Here is a 17,015-nt window from a genome sequence, read left to right on the forward strand (position 1 = left end):
TGCCACGTATACAAGTGTTTCCAGTTCACCCAGTGACATTGAGAGAAGTGTGAGGGTCTCAGTTAATCTAAAATTTCTATCATGGCACGCAGCCCCTCTATCCCTCCATCCCCTCATCCCTTCAGGCCATGCTGAACCGTAATGGTGGCCTCATCGCATGTCTGAGTGCATACGCTACACTGAGCAATGCTTTTCAATTACCTGCGCTGGAGCCCTAGACGAAAATACATAGCACATATTTCTGAGGCAAAATGCTTAGGTCAGACGCACAGAGAAATAAAATATACCTTATGTCATTTAATTTGACAGTTGTCCTTTCCCAGCTATTGAATAGAGGTCGTCACATGTGCAGCTGTGGTGGCATAGTTGTGTACAGTGTGTGCGTGTGTGTGGATGTGCCTGTGAATCTAGCAAGGATTTAACTTTGAAATAGTATGAATCCATACACAACATCTGGGCTACGTTTTTCACCTGAGCAGGGGGAATAAAAATACACACAACATGGCCCTGATAACCTCATTGCAACCTGTGTGAGAAAACCACAGGGTTAAGGTTTCTGCATCCTCCACATGTAGCACATGAAGATGGTACCCTGATCATTAGCAGCAAAAACCTGAATGTTTACAACTTCCTAACCCTGTCAGTGCATATGGTAGATGACATGGAACAAACAGAGGAATTGAATGCAATTAGTTGTTAATAGGTGACATGACTTTTGAGGCTAGTGAGACACCCAGAAGGTGTTAACTAGGCATGCCAGGCAGTAATAAATTAAAACAAATATTCAAGACAGATTTACAGTAGAGAAGGTATAAGACCATTAAGTACAATGTTAATTTTCCTCATAGTCTCAGTGTAATTGTGCAACATGTTGCATCAACAGCAAATCCCCACAGGCCATATTTAGACAAAATCCCTCATTGGACAACAGTTCCCTCCACTGTTTATGGTCTCATCTGAAATTACCCCCACTGATTCATAATGTGTGTGAGACAGAAATGTGTCAGCGTTGCACTAAGTCATGCCCAGAAATGCTCAGTCCAGCTTTACCTGGGATTCAGATCACTAAATATATCCCATTAATCATGTTTTTTTTTTTTTTTTGGGTGGGGGGTTGGGGATGTAGGGGTAAGGGAAGAAGGGAGAAGGGGAGGGAAGGAGAAGAGGGGAGGGGTTGGAAATCTCCTGGTGTCTGCCCATGTCGGAGGCTGCATTAATGAGCTTCAAGTAGGGAACAGAGGCTGAGGCCGGGTCTTTAATGGTGTCCGCCTGGAATAGATGGGGTTGTGTTTGTGTTTGTGTTTGTGTGTGTGTGTTAGTGAGAGAGGGAGGGAAAGGAGAGAAAGAGTTAGAATACATGGGGTTGTTTGTAAGGGGTGAAACAGGACACTTCTGATCTCTCACACACAAATCATAGAGAAGATCACTGGCTCTGACTGCTACAGGCCGCTCTATGCATCTGCCTCCGTACACAACATCCAGCTGGGCTGGCATCGTTGTTTATGAAGCTGGCAGATACCCAGCTATGCAGCTATGCATTTGCTGTTTTTTTTTGATATGGAGTCACCGGGGCTTTGACAAAAACACACATTTGCCTGATTGCACACACAAACTTTGGAAAACAGATAGAAAACACAGTGAGGCATTTGAACCGAAACACAACATCCAGCCGCCTTGTGAACATTAGTTTGGAGGTTACACTCTAGCCCTATTTGCAGCATTTAGCAATGAGGTGGAAATGCTCAGATCAAATATGGAACAACAAACACTAGCAGTTATCTTTTTATAATCTCATGTATGGAAATGAGTGTTTGATTTTCTCCTCATGCAAATGAGATTTTCAATTAATTAAAAAAAAAATCTGGGGCTTGGCAGAGCGTTGCACGCTTGTCTATTGTGTCCTCCCCACACAGAAATAAATTATGAATACCTAAATAGCATTTCACATTTGAGATAATTATGGTGCTTGGAGAGAGAGAGGGAGAGAAAGAGAGCATCTTTTAACATGCAAATAAAATACACCACTTTGTTTTCTCTTGCAAAGATCAATCATAATTGGGCAGGTACACACAATCACAGGGGTAATTTGATGACCCATTTTATTTTTGGATCACGCACCCCAAATCTCTCTGCTCTTCTCCCTTGTGTGCTGCTCTGTGTGTACTCCGCATTCTCTGACTTCAGTAAAAGAATAAAAAGTGTGATTATCAAAGGCTCTCCATGCTGACGGCACAGCACACAGGCGCATTTCACCGTATTTTCCCGTTCACTACCTCAATAAGACATCCCCAACTTTTTTTTTTCCCTCTCTCTCTCTCTCCCTCTTCTTTTGAAAAGAATAGCACGCCAATTCACATTTCAGGTTCTCTGGCTTCATTTGGAAGTCTATCTGCTTTTCAAATGGCAGAGAAGTAATTGAATGGAGTTGCACTCTGATCTCCAGTCATTCTGAAATCCTTATCACAGTGTCTGAGTTCAAAAGATAAAGGGTTACGCCGCAGAGCAGCTCCTTATGCACCGCTAATGAATGTTCCGACAGCGGATTCGTGAATGAAGCACCAGACAAGTCATTAACAATGAATAGTGTACACATACAGAGAACAAATGTACAGTGCATTATATAAATACACAGAGAATACTCTCACATACGCACCAACCCACTAATACACACACAAACAGTACATATACCATGATTGCCAGGCCAATTAGGCTGTACAAGGGTTGATATAAACATTACAGAGCCTTGGCTTTGTCCTCCCTCAGGGTTGGTGGGTTATGAGTTTGGCCCAGGCCTTACGCAAGTTGCCTCCTTTGCCTTCTTCACACTCCCCGTGGGCTTTGTGAGCAGTACAGAGTCGCTGTCTAATGTAATCTTGGGGACTCTGGGGAAAAAGGCCAAAGCTCTCAAAAAGGGAGAGGCAGAGGAGACGGCAGGGAGGTCATTCAAAGTCATGTCTGGAAGGGGATTTGAGGGACTACCACGACCAAGAGATCACAAAAAGGTGAGCAGTTGAAACACATGGTATGTCACATTAGAGTACAGCGTATGCCTGTCAGCACATGTTGGCCTGTGCACACATCATGTACATGCTTCTCTGTGGTTTTAAAAGTGCTAAAAGCTAAATCGCCAGGTGAAAAGATGATGGAACACGAGCTGAAGTCAAACTCTGTGATGTTTGGATTTACTGTACAGAGGTACAGTCGTTCACTGACCACTTCAGTGAGTCAAGCACTTAAGAGATATAAGTGTATGTGTGTATATACAGTGTGCACGGCAAAACAAGAGTGGTGAGATTGATGTGAACACCTTTGAGAGCTGCTGGGTGTGTTTACCAGTGGATTTCCACTGTACCGGGGGCTAATTCTGCAGGCCTCTACACCCTCACAAGTATCAATCTTCCCTGACTTGGCCTAGAGCCGTGTCTTCCCAGGGGAAGTAACACTCTCCTTCTTCCTCCCTCTCTTTCCATCTCACTCCTTCTCCTCCCCTCGTCCCTTTCTCTCACAGCTGCCTCCCTCTATTTCCCCTCCTTCTCAGTTTTCTCATTTCCTTTTACTCACCCTCCTTCTCGTTCCACCTCCCCGCGTCTCGCCCTCCCTCTTCCTCTCCACTTTCCCTCCATCTCTCTTCCTCTATCTGACCTCATCCCTCCACTAAATCTCCCTCCTGTCAAGTGAAGCACCAGGAACGCGGAAGTTGTGAACTTGTGAGGAGTGAGATCAATAAAGCAAGGACAGCCTGAACGATCTAGCCAGAGACAATGCGCTTTGTGCCGGGGACGGGCACAGCAGGCCATAAATCCTGCCATCCAGACCGTCTGCTGGGCAAAGACCGTCGGTCGTCATCATCATCGTCCTCGTCAATCCGAGGGGAGCGCAGGAGTCACTGTAAACAGTTACGTCAGCCATCCCATCACTGCCAGTGGAACAGATAAATCCATATTAGCAGGAGTGATGAAAAAGACTTTGATGCATGTTCATAACTGAGTCGCATCAATGAAATATGAGTGGGCTGTGTCATATGTGTCATGACAACATACTGTGGATGGGTTTTCATATGGGGAGGAGGCGCATACACTGGCTGGGATGAGCTTACCATAAGCTGTTGATGATAAGTGTGATTGGCGACGGAGCAGAAGCATAATCTGCAACCTCTGAGAACTTGAACGCATCTTTGACCTTTTATATGGCTCTCTGTAATGATCCATGTTATTGTAGATGCTGATCTACTGACAGATATGTAAATCAAAATCACAATATACAGAAATGCACACACGCAAACACACACACACACTTGCAAGTGTTGGTAAAAAAAAATAAAAAATTCAGTGACACTAACCAGAGCAACTTTTTTTTAGGAGGAGGGGGAGGTGTGTTTGGGTCTCCGTGTGGGTTAAGAGAAGCCACACAAAATATTTTATTTATATTCCATACATAAATAGTAGGCTGTTTGGTCCCATCCCAGCAGTCTTCATATTTCCTGGTGACATTATCAGCTGTCTCCATCATGTGCAGAGCGGGAAATAAATTGCATTTTTGCCGGTGGTTCTGTGGCTGCAGACGGCAGGAGGAGCATTATAATATAAAACATGAATAAACAAAATCACTCATGAGCAAATGTGCAGGAGCATGGGGAGGTAATCTCCTTTAGGCATGGTCCTTGAAATTAACTCAAAGAATCTGCACATGAAACGTGTTAAGAAGATTAATCAAATATTTCTCCTCCCTGCTAACCCCCCCCTTCCCAACCCACACCTCGCCCTCACCAACTCCTGCTTCCATTCAAAGTTTTTTCTTCTTCTTCTTCTCTTTTTTTTTTTTTTTATTCAAACATTATGGTAATAACGTTGTTTACTTATTATTGTGCTTACTTGAGGAAGATTGCTTGGCCACAGGTGAATCGGAGTGAGGCAAAGGATAACGCTATATGTGTGAAATTGTCATATCATCTGTTTTCTAATGTGGCTTAGGCTGGGCATGAGTGTGCCAAATGTGAAAGATGTGCATGGCAGAGAAGGCGCTGTGTATAGCGTGCGCAGGGGCAGTGGGCTTGAATAAGCCAGAGAGCAAGTGAACTAGGCAGATAATACTTTTAAACTTTGAAAACTGTAATTGGAAAAACTTGAAAAAAAAGTGCACAGAAGAGAGGGCGAGCAGTGGGTCAGAGGATATACTACACTGACTTTCACCATAGACTCAGTATGAGAAGGTGCCTGTTGATGTACAGCAGAGGGGAATAAACCTTTTTCTCTGTGTGTTCTCCCCCTTCCAATGCACAGAAAATACTATATACTGTCATAAGTTTTAAGAGTAAAGCCAGAATAAAGATACTCGTGTGCATACAATTTTGTAAGTGGAAAAACAGTTGGCAAAGTGTTTTGAATCACAAAGAAGTTTTCCTGCGGGTCAACTGCATTGCACATTCCATAATATAGCTGTGTCCCAATGGCGAAATTTGCTCGATAAACATCATTGCTTGTATCTTGCTCTTCCTCACGGTCATACAGCAATTACGGGACATGATGCGAGAGCTTCGTTCAGGAGCTACAGTTAAAGAATACAGGATCAGATGCCACTCATGCGTCCTTCATCTAAAATGGCTGTCAGACATAAGCGCAGGTAAATCACTCATCTGTCCATGTAATCATGCAAATTTGTATTATCCCTCATGTCCTGCACACCTCTTGTCACTCATTTATGCATGTTTTCTTCGTACCTCATCGCTCACATCATGTTGAACAAACGCTGTTTAAAACATACAATATGTGGGGTTTTTTTTTTTTTTTTTTGCTACAGCATCTAGGGAATATCAGTCTGTTGGTCTAAGATCTCGACAACTGGATGGATTACCATGAATTTTGAACAAGACGTTCATGATCCCCCAAAGGATGAATCCTAATGACTTTGGTGATACCCTGACCTTTCATCTAATGCCACCAACAGGTCAAAATGATTTGTCCAATACTGCAGTTTATGATATACCACATAAATTAATGACAGAATTTCCATCATGGTCAGCTGTACTTTGAACTAACATGTTAAATCATCAACTTTGTTTCTATGGTGTGTAATGAACACTGTAACCACACGGGGCAATTGCTTTCAGTCTTGTGTTTAAACAAGTACAGATTCTATCATTTTAGTATTCTTGGGGCAAACACTGAAGACTGGCCAGTGTGATTTAACAAATAGATTTTCAATCATCACACAACTTTAAAAACAGAAATATAAAATACAAAAATGCAACACCAGAACTGATGTATATTTTCATGAAATGTATATTTGACTGTAAAATTGAAGGCTTAACAAACAGACATGACAAACAGAGAAGTATTCTTTAACAACTAACTACAAACATTAAAGCTATAAATAAATAAAAGTATGAAAATCAATCTTGAGAGAGCAGACAGTGTGACAAAACAAGCCCCTGTGGCCTTCAGTCTCACACACAATCTAGGCAGAGTGACAGAATTTTGAGAGGCAAAGTCACACTCAGACCTTGGAATATGTTATGCTATGGTTTCAGCAGAGAGTATGGATATTGGTATGGATATAGGGGAGATGGAGGGAGGGGCTGAGTTTGCGAATGTCCCCAGTGAGCAGAGTGTGTGCATGGCTGATCAGTCCATGGCCTGGTCTGGTCCACGTTGACTGATGAGATGGCAGTGGACCTTGGAGGTTTGGGTGATAGCCTTTCAGTGTGTGATTCACGGGGAGCGCCCTGTGCACTGACATCCCCTCGCGCTGTGATTGAGTTCACAATCCTGCGCCATTCCTCCCAAGTATATATGGCTCCCAAATAAATAAATGGCAGGATCATGAGATCCCAACTGCAATACAGTATCAGAAACAGTCCAGGATATATCCACCTACATTGCAGATAAGATTATCTGTAATAGTATTTTCTATTTTATTTTACTTTGTATGCTCATATTTCTGCATACTTACGAATGTAGCTGGGCTAGTTTGATATTATCAACAATGAGGTAGATCCAGCAGCTAATCAGTTGCTGGATATACAGTCAGAAGCTTAGCATAAAGACTGGAGACAGGAGGAAACAGCTAGCCTGCTAGCATCTCTAAAGCTCAGTAATTAATATGTGACATCACATATCATACAAAGTCCAAAATGTAAAAACAAATTGTGGTTTTATGGGGAGGTTGTGCGCCAAAAAAATACTTGAAAATCCAAAGCTTAACTAAAATTCCCACTTCACAGTGACGACACCAACTCCCTGTAAAACCCCAAATTGTTGCTTTTACAGTTCAGTTTTGGTATGTATTAAACAAACAAGATCAAATATGTTAATTAGTGAGCTTTAGAGTCAGAATTAGGCTAATTTTACTTACAGAGCTAGCTGTTTCCCTTTATGCTAAGCTAAACTATCTCCAGGGTGCAGCTTCATACTCTGATCAGCCACAACATTAAAATCAGTAGCTAGTGATATTGGAAATTGTTTTGCTTCTATTTCCATCTCTTCTTTTCTCCTGCTGAAATTAGCATGCTAAGCAGCTAAGCCACGGCCTGTCTCATCCTTGTAATACCACTGTGATAATAAGTCACTATAGCATATTCTAACCTCTTGTTTTATAAACGCAAAGATGACTGAAGGTTTAGGCAAACAGCTGGTAATGCCAATGTTGGCTATGTAGAGATAGCAAAACTTACATATAGCACCTTAAATGATTTCAGTAGTAAAAGCAAGAAAACAAATAGGCATGTTTCCCAAAATCTGGAACTATCATATTCCTTCAAACTCAACTGTTGCACTACACTGGATGTAAAAACTGTAAAAAGACAATTTTGTCAAACTCTCACTCAGTTTCTTCAAGGGCCTTGACAGACTGATTGTCTCCTCCTTGCCTCGCGCACAGACCTCTGGCAGAGCATTTGATATCATGTAAAAAGAGGATTTGCACAAATAACTCCATAATCTTCAACAGCCAGTAACAGGCTGACGTAATTGTTGCTGTTAGTGAATAACGAGGCAATATGGAGGTGAGTCATTCCTCGGTGAGAAAGGGGTCTTAGCCAAAGACTTTAAGCAGATAAGCCTGTTTGGGCTAATGAATGAGCAGATTCAGAGATGTCATCTGAGATTTCTCTTCCTCATGTAAATGTCAACAGGACACACTGAAGAAGGGCACACAAATGTCCCTTCATAAAACCATTAGAGTCGATAAAGGAATTAGAGAATATACAGTTTTATTATTCATATTTTGTTAAATCTTGTTAAGATCCACTTGCAACTTAATTATAAACATATGAGGCATATGAAAAAAGACAACTGTCTTTGATGTAGACAATAAAGACTTCTGGCTTGCATGACAATCCAGTTGCTGTTGTACTAATATCAAAGCATCACTATCAGCACAGCAACATTTGTTTTTCACCACTGCACCCTTATTAAGGGTGAAATTAGCTGTGCTTGAAATGAGTGAGAGCTGCATACTGAAATCCTCATAATGCTGGAGCTGTGGGCAGAGATAGGGATCAGGGAGAGAGCGGGACGCACTGTCTGTCCAGACCTCAGATGTTCAATATGAGAGCTGCCCGTCTTATCAGTCCCCTGAAATGGCCCTCTAATTGGGGACATGTTTCTATGAAATGTGTATAAATTGACGGTAATTGCTTTTGTATGCATGGAAATGCTAATTTTCCTCTATAATGGCTATCAAGAGAAACATACAAACTAGTTCAGTGGGTTCCTGTATCATGGATGAGAGAACAATAAATAAATGCAGGCCATGTGCACAGTCCTAATGTAAAGCAAATGCAAATTTGAAATGGAACTACTATATCTCATACTTTCGAGTGCTCCTATGGTAATTACTGACTAAAACCTACACAACTATGGCCTCTTCATCTCATGTTTACTCTCTAGAGAATAGAACGTGGACATGAAATGCAGCATCAGAACACTTTTCTGAGGCAATGCACCCACTTGAGATGCTGACTGCTTGTGATAACTCCTGGGTTCAACGTCCCATAGGCAGAGCTTTGGAATAATCCATTCTCCATACAGATTTCTCCCACAGAAGCCGCTTTATCCCATTATCACAGGCATTATACAAATGTATACTGCTGTAATCCACACACTTAGAGCCCGATGCTTTTGGAAAAGCCATGTTGTCAGTGACAAACAGCTTCAGATACAGTACAGCACAAACAGAGTAACTCTGGTACGAGTCAATACATGCACTGGAGGTAGGCCGTGTTCACAACAATGTTCATATCAAAGTTAGTTTGTTTGTTCTTGTGTGTGTACACATGTGCTGGTGCAAATGAGTGTTGCGAGCAAACTATTTTCTGAGGGAGATGTTGCGTGCAGAAAACTTGGTCTCTTGGCCGTATGGGGGTGTTTAACATATCCAAGGTCTCCAGCAGAGACATACAGAGACACAAGCGGGTCATGGGGGATGCTGATAGCTCTGTGAACTCAGCAGGTGGTTGAGCGCAAGATGTGATAACTAGATGTTCTCGATGACAACAGTGGTGGAGCTGGTCTGTCCCTAATGTACTGTATTTGCCTAATAACACAGCAGGCAGCAGAGGTCTGGGTGTGATGAGGAAGAACCCCCCCCCATCACAAACACAGAAGAAGACATACAGTACAGACATGCCCCATATACCCTCCAGGGCATGTGACCCATGAAGGACAAAGGATAAAAAAAATCTAAGAGTGTCTGTACATCAAAGAACAAAAGAAAGAAACAAAGAAAGAGTCCCTGAAAAGAAAAAGGATAATCTAGCAAATTATATTTTTCTCAGCTGTTCATAATTGTGAAAATTGGTGCATACCAGATAGGCTTCTTGGTCTGGCAGCATCTTGCAGACATTATTGTTAAGGTGAGGCTTGCCAACTGATGGTTGAGATTTATGCTTCAGTGGCTTGCGCTGTGCTGGGGGAGACATCATCCACTGGCAGATGTGCACAGCTCACCACTCTCTGCCACCTCTATAATTGACATCTGCATGTAAGAGAGTGGCAGCGGCACCAGTCTGTGCCATGTTTCTGGGAAATAAGGCAGAGAATAAGCAGAGCACATCCTGAGAGGTTTGCATCAACTGTCTCTCTAATGCCTGTGAGTGCTCCGGCATTAATGGAACATATTATGCCTCAAATTATGGAATCATATACAGCAGCTGTTGATCCAATTTGGATGTGGTGCTACAGCTAAAACAAGTCCCTCCAGGGAAGAATGTCTAGTTTTGGTTTATATGGTGAGATGCTGATCTGTTCAGCTGGCATCTGTGGTGCATTTCATGACTCCCTGCAAAAATCCTCCATTATTTCAGAAAGGATAAAGACATGCCTCTGAGGATAGAGGAGCAGAACTAACTACAATAGAATGATCAATAGAACAAAGCAATCAGCAGAGGCATCTGAACAAGTCACTACATTCCAGTGATTAAATCCATACAAGTGTATCCTGTTATTGGTTCAAACTTGGGTTATTGGATCCATTCAGACGTAACAAACTGTCACAGAATTGGCTGATGACTTAATATTTCTTTTCCTTTTTGCCTGCACCTTTATTTTTTTTCCACAATAAATTATATTTTCTTTTGTTTTCATAAATGTATATACCAAAGCCTCCATGGAAACACATTATTACAAACCTCTGTAATAATACATACTTTAAAAGCAACTGTGGAAAACATAATGCTTTTTTTTTTCATATCTTGAATTATTACATATACACTGGACAAAATTAACTTCTACCTTCAACTGGGATTAAGTACAGCCACCGTAACTAATCAGATTTCTACGACGGAGAGAATTCATCGAGATTTACTGTGGGCTCCCCTCCATTTGGGGTTAATGAGTGTCTTCCACAGCCTCCTCATAGCTATTTCATACCTCGGGGATTTGAATAATTCCCATTGATAGTTTCAAAATCTCAAATGAGACAGGATTAATCAAAAAGCAGAAAAAGTAAAGCTGATGAGGGTGAAGCGACGCATGAGGATGAGGATACCCAAATCAGGAGGAAGGTGACTGGTTATAGAGAGTGGGCAACATATTCACATTATTTTAATAGCTGGTGGGGGTCTGTAGTTAAAACAGTGTAAGTAGATTCACATGAGAGCGTAATGATATTTAGAGCTGGAAGTGTGCTTCCCCACTTTAATCAAAGGACTTTGCTACACACTGTAGCTGTCATCCTTGATAAAAAGTGAAGATAGCCTATGGTATCATACCTCTTCTTGTTGCGGTTAAGTAAGGTTCAAATATGGGCTAGTCATTATGGTAGTGCTTAATTGGCAATTGGTTGTTCTGTGTTTCTTCTTTTCTTGAGCCAGAGGAAAAAGAAGCACTTTGTCTGACAAGTGAGAGTCAGCATGTTGAAGAGCTTCCCCTCTGATAGACAACTTGTAAAGACCTGTAAAGCTGTGGCACGCAAAAACATGTTGGAGTCAAGTGATTAATATATCTAAAAATGTTTGAGTGAAATGAAGTTGTATCTGCAGGCATTTTGATTGTAGCTACATCATGCTTGGAAAGGTCCATTGCTTTCAGACTGTTCAGAACTACCATTGTCTATCTTCCCACATCCACTCATTCATCTTAGACAAGTCAATTTCATTATTCACAGCAGGATTGTTGAAAAGCATGCAGAACTTGAGCACTCGCAGGGTGGTAGCCCTGTGTGGTATGGGCATTGGTATTTAAGTTCCCTGGGATAAATCATTTATGTCAATTCAGTTACTGATGAGGCATGAATACATATGGCGAATTCTGTTCAGACGTGATTTATTTTAATTGTCACACTGGGACCTGCTATTACACTGCTGCAGAATGGGTCACTGCATTAGAAAATTAAAGCAGAGGCTCTAATTTGAAATCTATTTGTAAATTCTGGCCTGTGGGATAAAGATGTGCTGAGCGCATATAAATGCCCTCCCAGAGTGGCCTGAACTTCTTCTAAACTGGCGAACAGTCACCTGGGTTTGTCACTGCCTCCCTCCCAGGCGCACTCCGCCACTGTGCTCAGTCTGAGGGAACTCAAATTAAGCTGCAGCAAAGGCACACGTCTTACATGAATGAGCATACGTGTGCGGCGTCTGGGGTGCGGTGTGGGGTGCGAGGTCAGCAAGTGTATGCCATGCCGGAGGCTACTTATGTTCTGGATTTCATGGGCTCCATTTCCATGGATCATTTAATATTTTCCCTCATCCACTTTTGGGGATATATCAGTGGAAGTTACGGATAGCAGTTGCAGTTGGCACTGATCCTTATACAACTTGGGATTTAGGCAATTAAAGTTGCCAAACCACTGCGTAATTATATTATTCATAAGGGTTACTTTGTGATGTGACAGCACTGTTACAGCTAATGTCAAGAATTGTTATCATCTAAACTGCTTACTGTTTGTCAGTGTTGGCTGAAAGGTAGTCAGTGTAGAGTAGAAATTTATGCCTAACTCTCCAACTGTGTATTTTAAGACTGTTCCCAAAAGGCGTGCTCCCTGGTGGTGTGTCATATCTACTGGCAGACAGGCCAGGACCCCCAGAAAACTGTATGACAGGTTAGAGAGCATGGTATAGTTTATAAAACTGCTCTTTCACATGGCCTTTTGTCTTTTGTTGTCATCAGTGTCTTTCTTGCTTTGATGTTTCATACAGTTTGGGACCACAGTGTTCCAGACCAAAGATGTGCTCACTCTTTCTTGCTTTCAGGGAGAAACAGAGGTCATGGTTCGTTCAGACTGTCTGACAAATATGACCTTTCTCCTTTACAGCCAACTTTTTTCTGGACCTGTTTGGCATCTCTTGGCAGCATCGCTGCAGGGAGTAATGATGTAAGAGTAGAAATTAATCTGAATGCTACCCAGATTGGCAATAATGTCCTGAGAACTGAGACAGTCTTTTCAGGTTGGTCTTTATGAGTGATATTACGTTATGATTACAGATCAAACCACAACACTGTTATAGATCCAGTTACAACAAGTGAAAAAACTCAATTTTGTATATAGTTTTGACATTATAAATCAAATAGTGCTTACCTCAGTTTTTCACATTCAGTGCTAGCATTTTTTAAATATGATTATAGTCAGGGGAAAATCATGGCTATGGCAAATAAACCATGGTTAAGGTAGTGCATGGTTGGTATTGGGCAATTTAAACCCTTGGTTGCAGTTAGTAAAAAGGAAAAGGTTGACTGTATGTGTTTAAAACTCTCCCACATCTCCTGCATGCCCATCCACCTCCCCAGCCTGGGCACCTTTTCAATGGCACTTGACATAAATCAGTAGGAAAGGAAGTATCAAATATGAATGTAATTCCTAGGGATATCTAGCTGTTGGTCAGTAAACACAAAAGCAGATTAAGTTCATTGTGCACAGTTTTTAAACTGTAATGTGCTGTTGTGAGTAAAATGCTTGTACTGTAGAACTATGTGTTTGTAACAACATACTTTTCTCATTTCAGTGAAATTAAGCATTGCACTGTACTCTGAAAGCAAGGTATCTGTTGTCCATAATTATATCACAAATGCTTCAGATAACATTTGGTTTGTACTGTATGTACTACAAGCAATGTATAGTATCTTCAGATGCAGCACAGTTAATCTAACAATGTTTCTCTCCATCATAAAACTGTCACTGCCACTTGTGTAACGTAGCTTTCTGACTTTGTGACGACACCAGGCCTCCAAGTGAATTTGATCCAAACCAGCTGATGGATTAACGCCTAATTGGCATTTTCATTTTCTTTTCTTTTTTGTGACATTTCAAAAGTTCTCTTCAAATTTACTTGACAATTATATGGAAACATGACTACTGACACACCTACAGCTCCTACAGCAGTAACATTTTTTAGTATTCATAAAAACAATAACCAGCCTCATTCGATTTATGTGCATAGTTAAAGATTGATCATTTCCATTGCAGCACCTGCACAAAGGAAAAGTTCCTTTATTCTGTGAGGACTCTGAATATCATTTTTAATAGACCTATGTATTCTTCCTCTTCTAAAGCAGGAATCACTTGCTTCCAAATAGGCTTTTTTTCGATAATGATCAATCATGACTGGAGTTTATAGTGGGTCTGAAATAATGAGATCCTATTTCCCTTTCATTCTACCTTTGCCTTCCAATAGTAAAGTCAAGTTTAAGTAGAGAGAGAGGATGATAGATTAGTTGAGAGGGTTTCTGACAAGACAAGGAGAAGGAGATAAAGAGAAAAAGAAACCAAGGAACAGCAGCTGTTCCATCAAGCTTGGATAAAAGTGCTGCGTAATGTGCCCCCCTTCTGAAATGCTGTGGTACCTCTAGATCCCCCATTGACATCTTGGCAAGCAAAGGAGGAAGTACAAATGAGATCGCGACAATTGGAAAAATTCCCTGGAATGTCATTCAAATCTAAAAATAAAAAGCAAGCCAAATCAATTATCCAGTTTGTGGCCTACAAAACAGACTCTATGAAGGCACATGGAGCTCAAGAAATGCAGCGCTGAGGTAAGCATGTCATGGTTTCTGAGGAATGGTAGGAATGACGGGCATGTGAATGTGTGTAAATCTTTCAATTGACATTTCATAATGTGTGCTTTGTCCCCACATAAACTCATAAATCAGCGGGCAGAATGTCATAATTTACATAGACAAACATATCTGCTGTTGATGCTCGGGTTGCTTGATGTCAAACACTGTATCATCCAATCAAACCGCTTCAATTAGTGGGGGAAGGAGACTGTCTGTGGAGAGGACCAGTCTAAATTATGCAAGTCTCATTTTCCTAAGTTCATGTTTTGTAGAAAACTATGTTGTGTTCAGAATAAAAAAGGAAAGGAAAAGGACAAAGTAAGCTCCCTGCACATTTTCTGACAGTAAACAAGTTTGGAATAGTTTGATATTTTGGGAAATGTCCTTTTTCGCTGTCTGGTGAAGAGTTAGATGAGAAGAATGATACCATTCTCATGTCTGTCCACTCAGTATAATGCTATAGCCAGCATGTCATTCCTACACTTCAGTTTTGTTGTGGTATAATCAAATGATATATAGTGTGCTCATTAGTGAGCTTTAGAGGTATAAAGGTGGTAGGTGGATTTTGTTATTGTCATACAGAGCCAGTCTCTTTTCCAGCCCTTGTGCTAAGCTACATTACGCGGCTACTGTCTTTAGCTCCATGTTTAAATGCATAATATGTCATTTTCTGCCACTAGGGGTCTCACAATCAAAACAGTAACAAAAGACAGAGTTTGGTGATATGAAGTAGCATGGGATCAGGCAAGTTGTAGTCTTCACCACCATTTGCCCCACTCCAAAAACAAATGGACCTGGTGAGTGCAACTAAAAACACTGAATAAGGTAATTTCATGTTAAAAATCAGCGCTTCTCCAATGCTGTTCAGTGGAGCCGTGCTCCTGCTTAATTTTGCTTAGTTTCTCTGATCACTCACAATCCACAGGTCCAATGACTACAATCCTTCATCCAGTCAGAATATATGGTTAAAAACGACAAAGATTATAAAAAGTCAATTTTGACAACTTCTGGCAACCACAACGCTAATGCATGTGCAGAGAGGATATGATGCCATTGTCAGGCGACCAAATGAAAGAGACTGTTACCTTGATTAAAATTACAGATTTCTCTAGGTTTGAAAATTACTGGAAACATTCGGGATAATGTAAGAACACAGCTCAAAAAAAACATATAATATGTATCTAGTCATTTTAGACATTTCAATGTGGCAAAGGTACATATTATACCTACCACACAGAAATAAATATATTTCCCAAAATATCCACCTACTGCTTAAAAAGTGAGGAGACCGGGCTTTGTTCGCTGCCGTTTGGGGACATGTAACAGTACTGTAAATGTGTGCATAACTTGGGGGCTTGTCTCTTTTAATCCACTGACAAGGCGGAGCATTGTTCCCAACACATCTTACTGAATGATTTTTTTGTTTTTGAAAATGGCTACAATGCAAAATTTATGATTCCTCTGAAATACTGTACTGAAGCAAAACCCAGATCCCTAATAGTGACATCTGCTTTGACGCAGCCCATCATCACTGTCCAACAGCTTTGTGTATCTGCACAACTCAAGTTGATGGCATTGAACATGTTCTTAAAAATGCTGCATAGTATTAAATATTCATTTATAGTTGTCTTTGTCTCTAGTGTCATGGTCAATGGCTATATGAGTGAATGTGTGATAGTTTTCTTTCAGAGTTACAATCATAATCCTAGAACCTCTTATTCCATAATATTTGTTCATGCTGAATTTATAGTCTCACATTTTGTTTTGAGCATTATTTCAAAATGAAAAAAAAAACAAAAAAAAAAAACATAACATCATGCCTCTTATGAAACCAGCACTGGAAACTCATACCTCTGTCTCCTTCTTATTCGAATGAAAAACATTACTCCAACACCCATTTCTGCAGCTGAAAATAAGGTTTGAATCAAGTGAATGAATGTGTTTTGGTTTTCTATACTACAGTAGCTCCCACTTCTTTTCCTACATTTCAAATCTTGTGATTGTTTCTCAGACAGTGCATAATATAGATATGATATCTAGGTCGCGGATGTCCCAATATAGAGGCTGTGTTGCCTGCATGATAATCAGTAATCCACTTTGCTCTGGCTGTGGCCTGGCCGCTGACCCCTGTTGACCCCCTCAGAATTGGTTTTGTGCTTGAACCCAAAGCAGGCGCAAATTAAGCCAAGATATAAGCAGAAAGCAAGTGACAGGGAGAAAGAGAGGAGCAGAAGGGGAAAAACAAAAGAGACGAGAGAGAACAGGACAGCGTTTTGGGCCTGCTGAAAGACGGTATTTAGCCATGGGAAAGATAGATGGTTACAATGACTTACTTTGATAGAACATCTGTAGGAAAGCAGGGCAAAATGACGAGGGCCTTGTGAAAAGCTGTAATTTAATAGCCTAATTTCCTGCCCAGCCCGGCAGAAATATCTGTCTGACACTGACAGCTGATGAAAATGCACCAGGATTTGATTTTCTCCCAAGTGGAGAACAAGTTCAGACCTATCTCTCGCTCTGTAAAGTCCC

The sequence above is a fragment of the Lates calcarifer genome, linkage group LG19, assembly GCF_001640805.2.
Source record: "Lates calcarifer isolate ASB-BC8 linkage group LG19, TLL_Latcal_v3, whole genome shotgun sequence".
Taxonomy (NCBI): domain Eukaryota; kingdom Metazoa; phylum Chordata; class Actinopteri; family Centropomidae; genus Lates; species Lates calcarifer.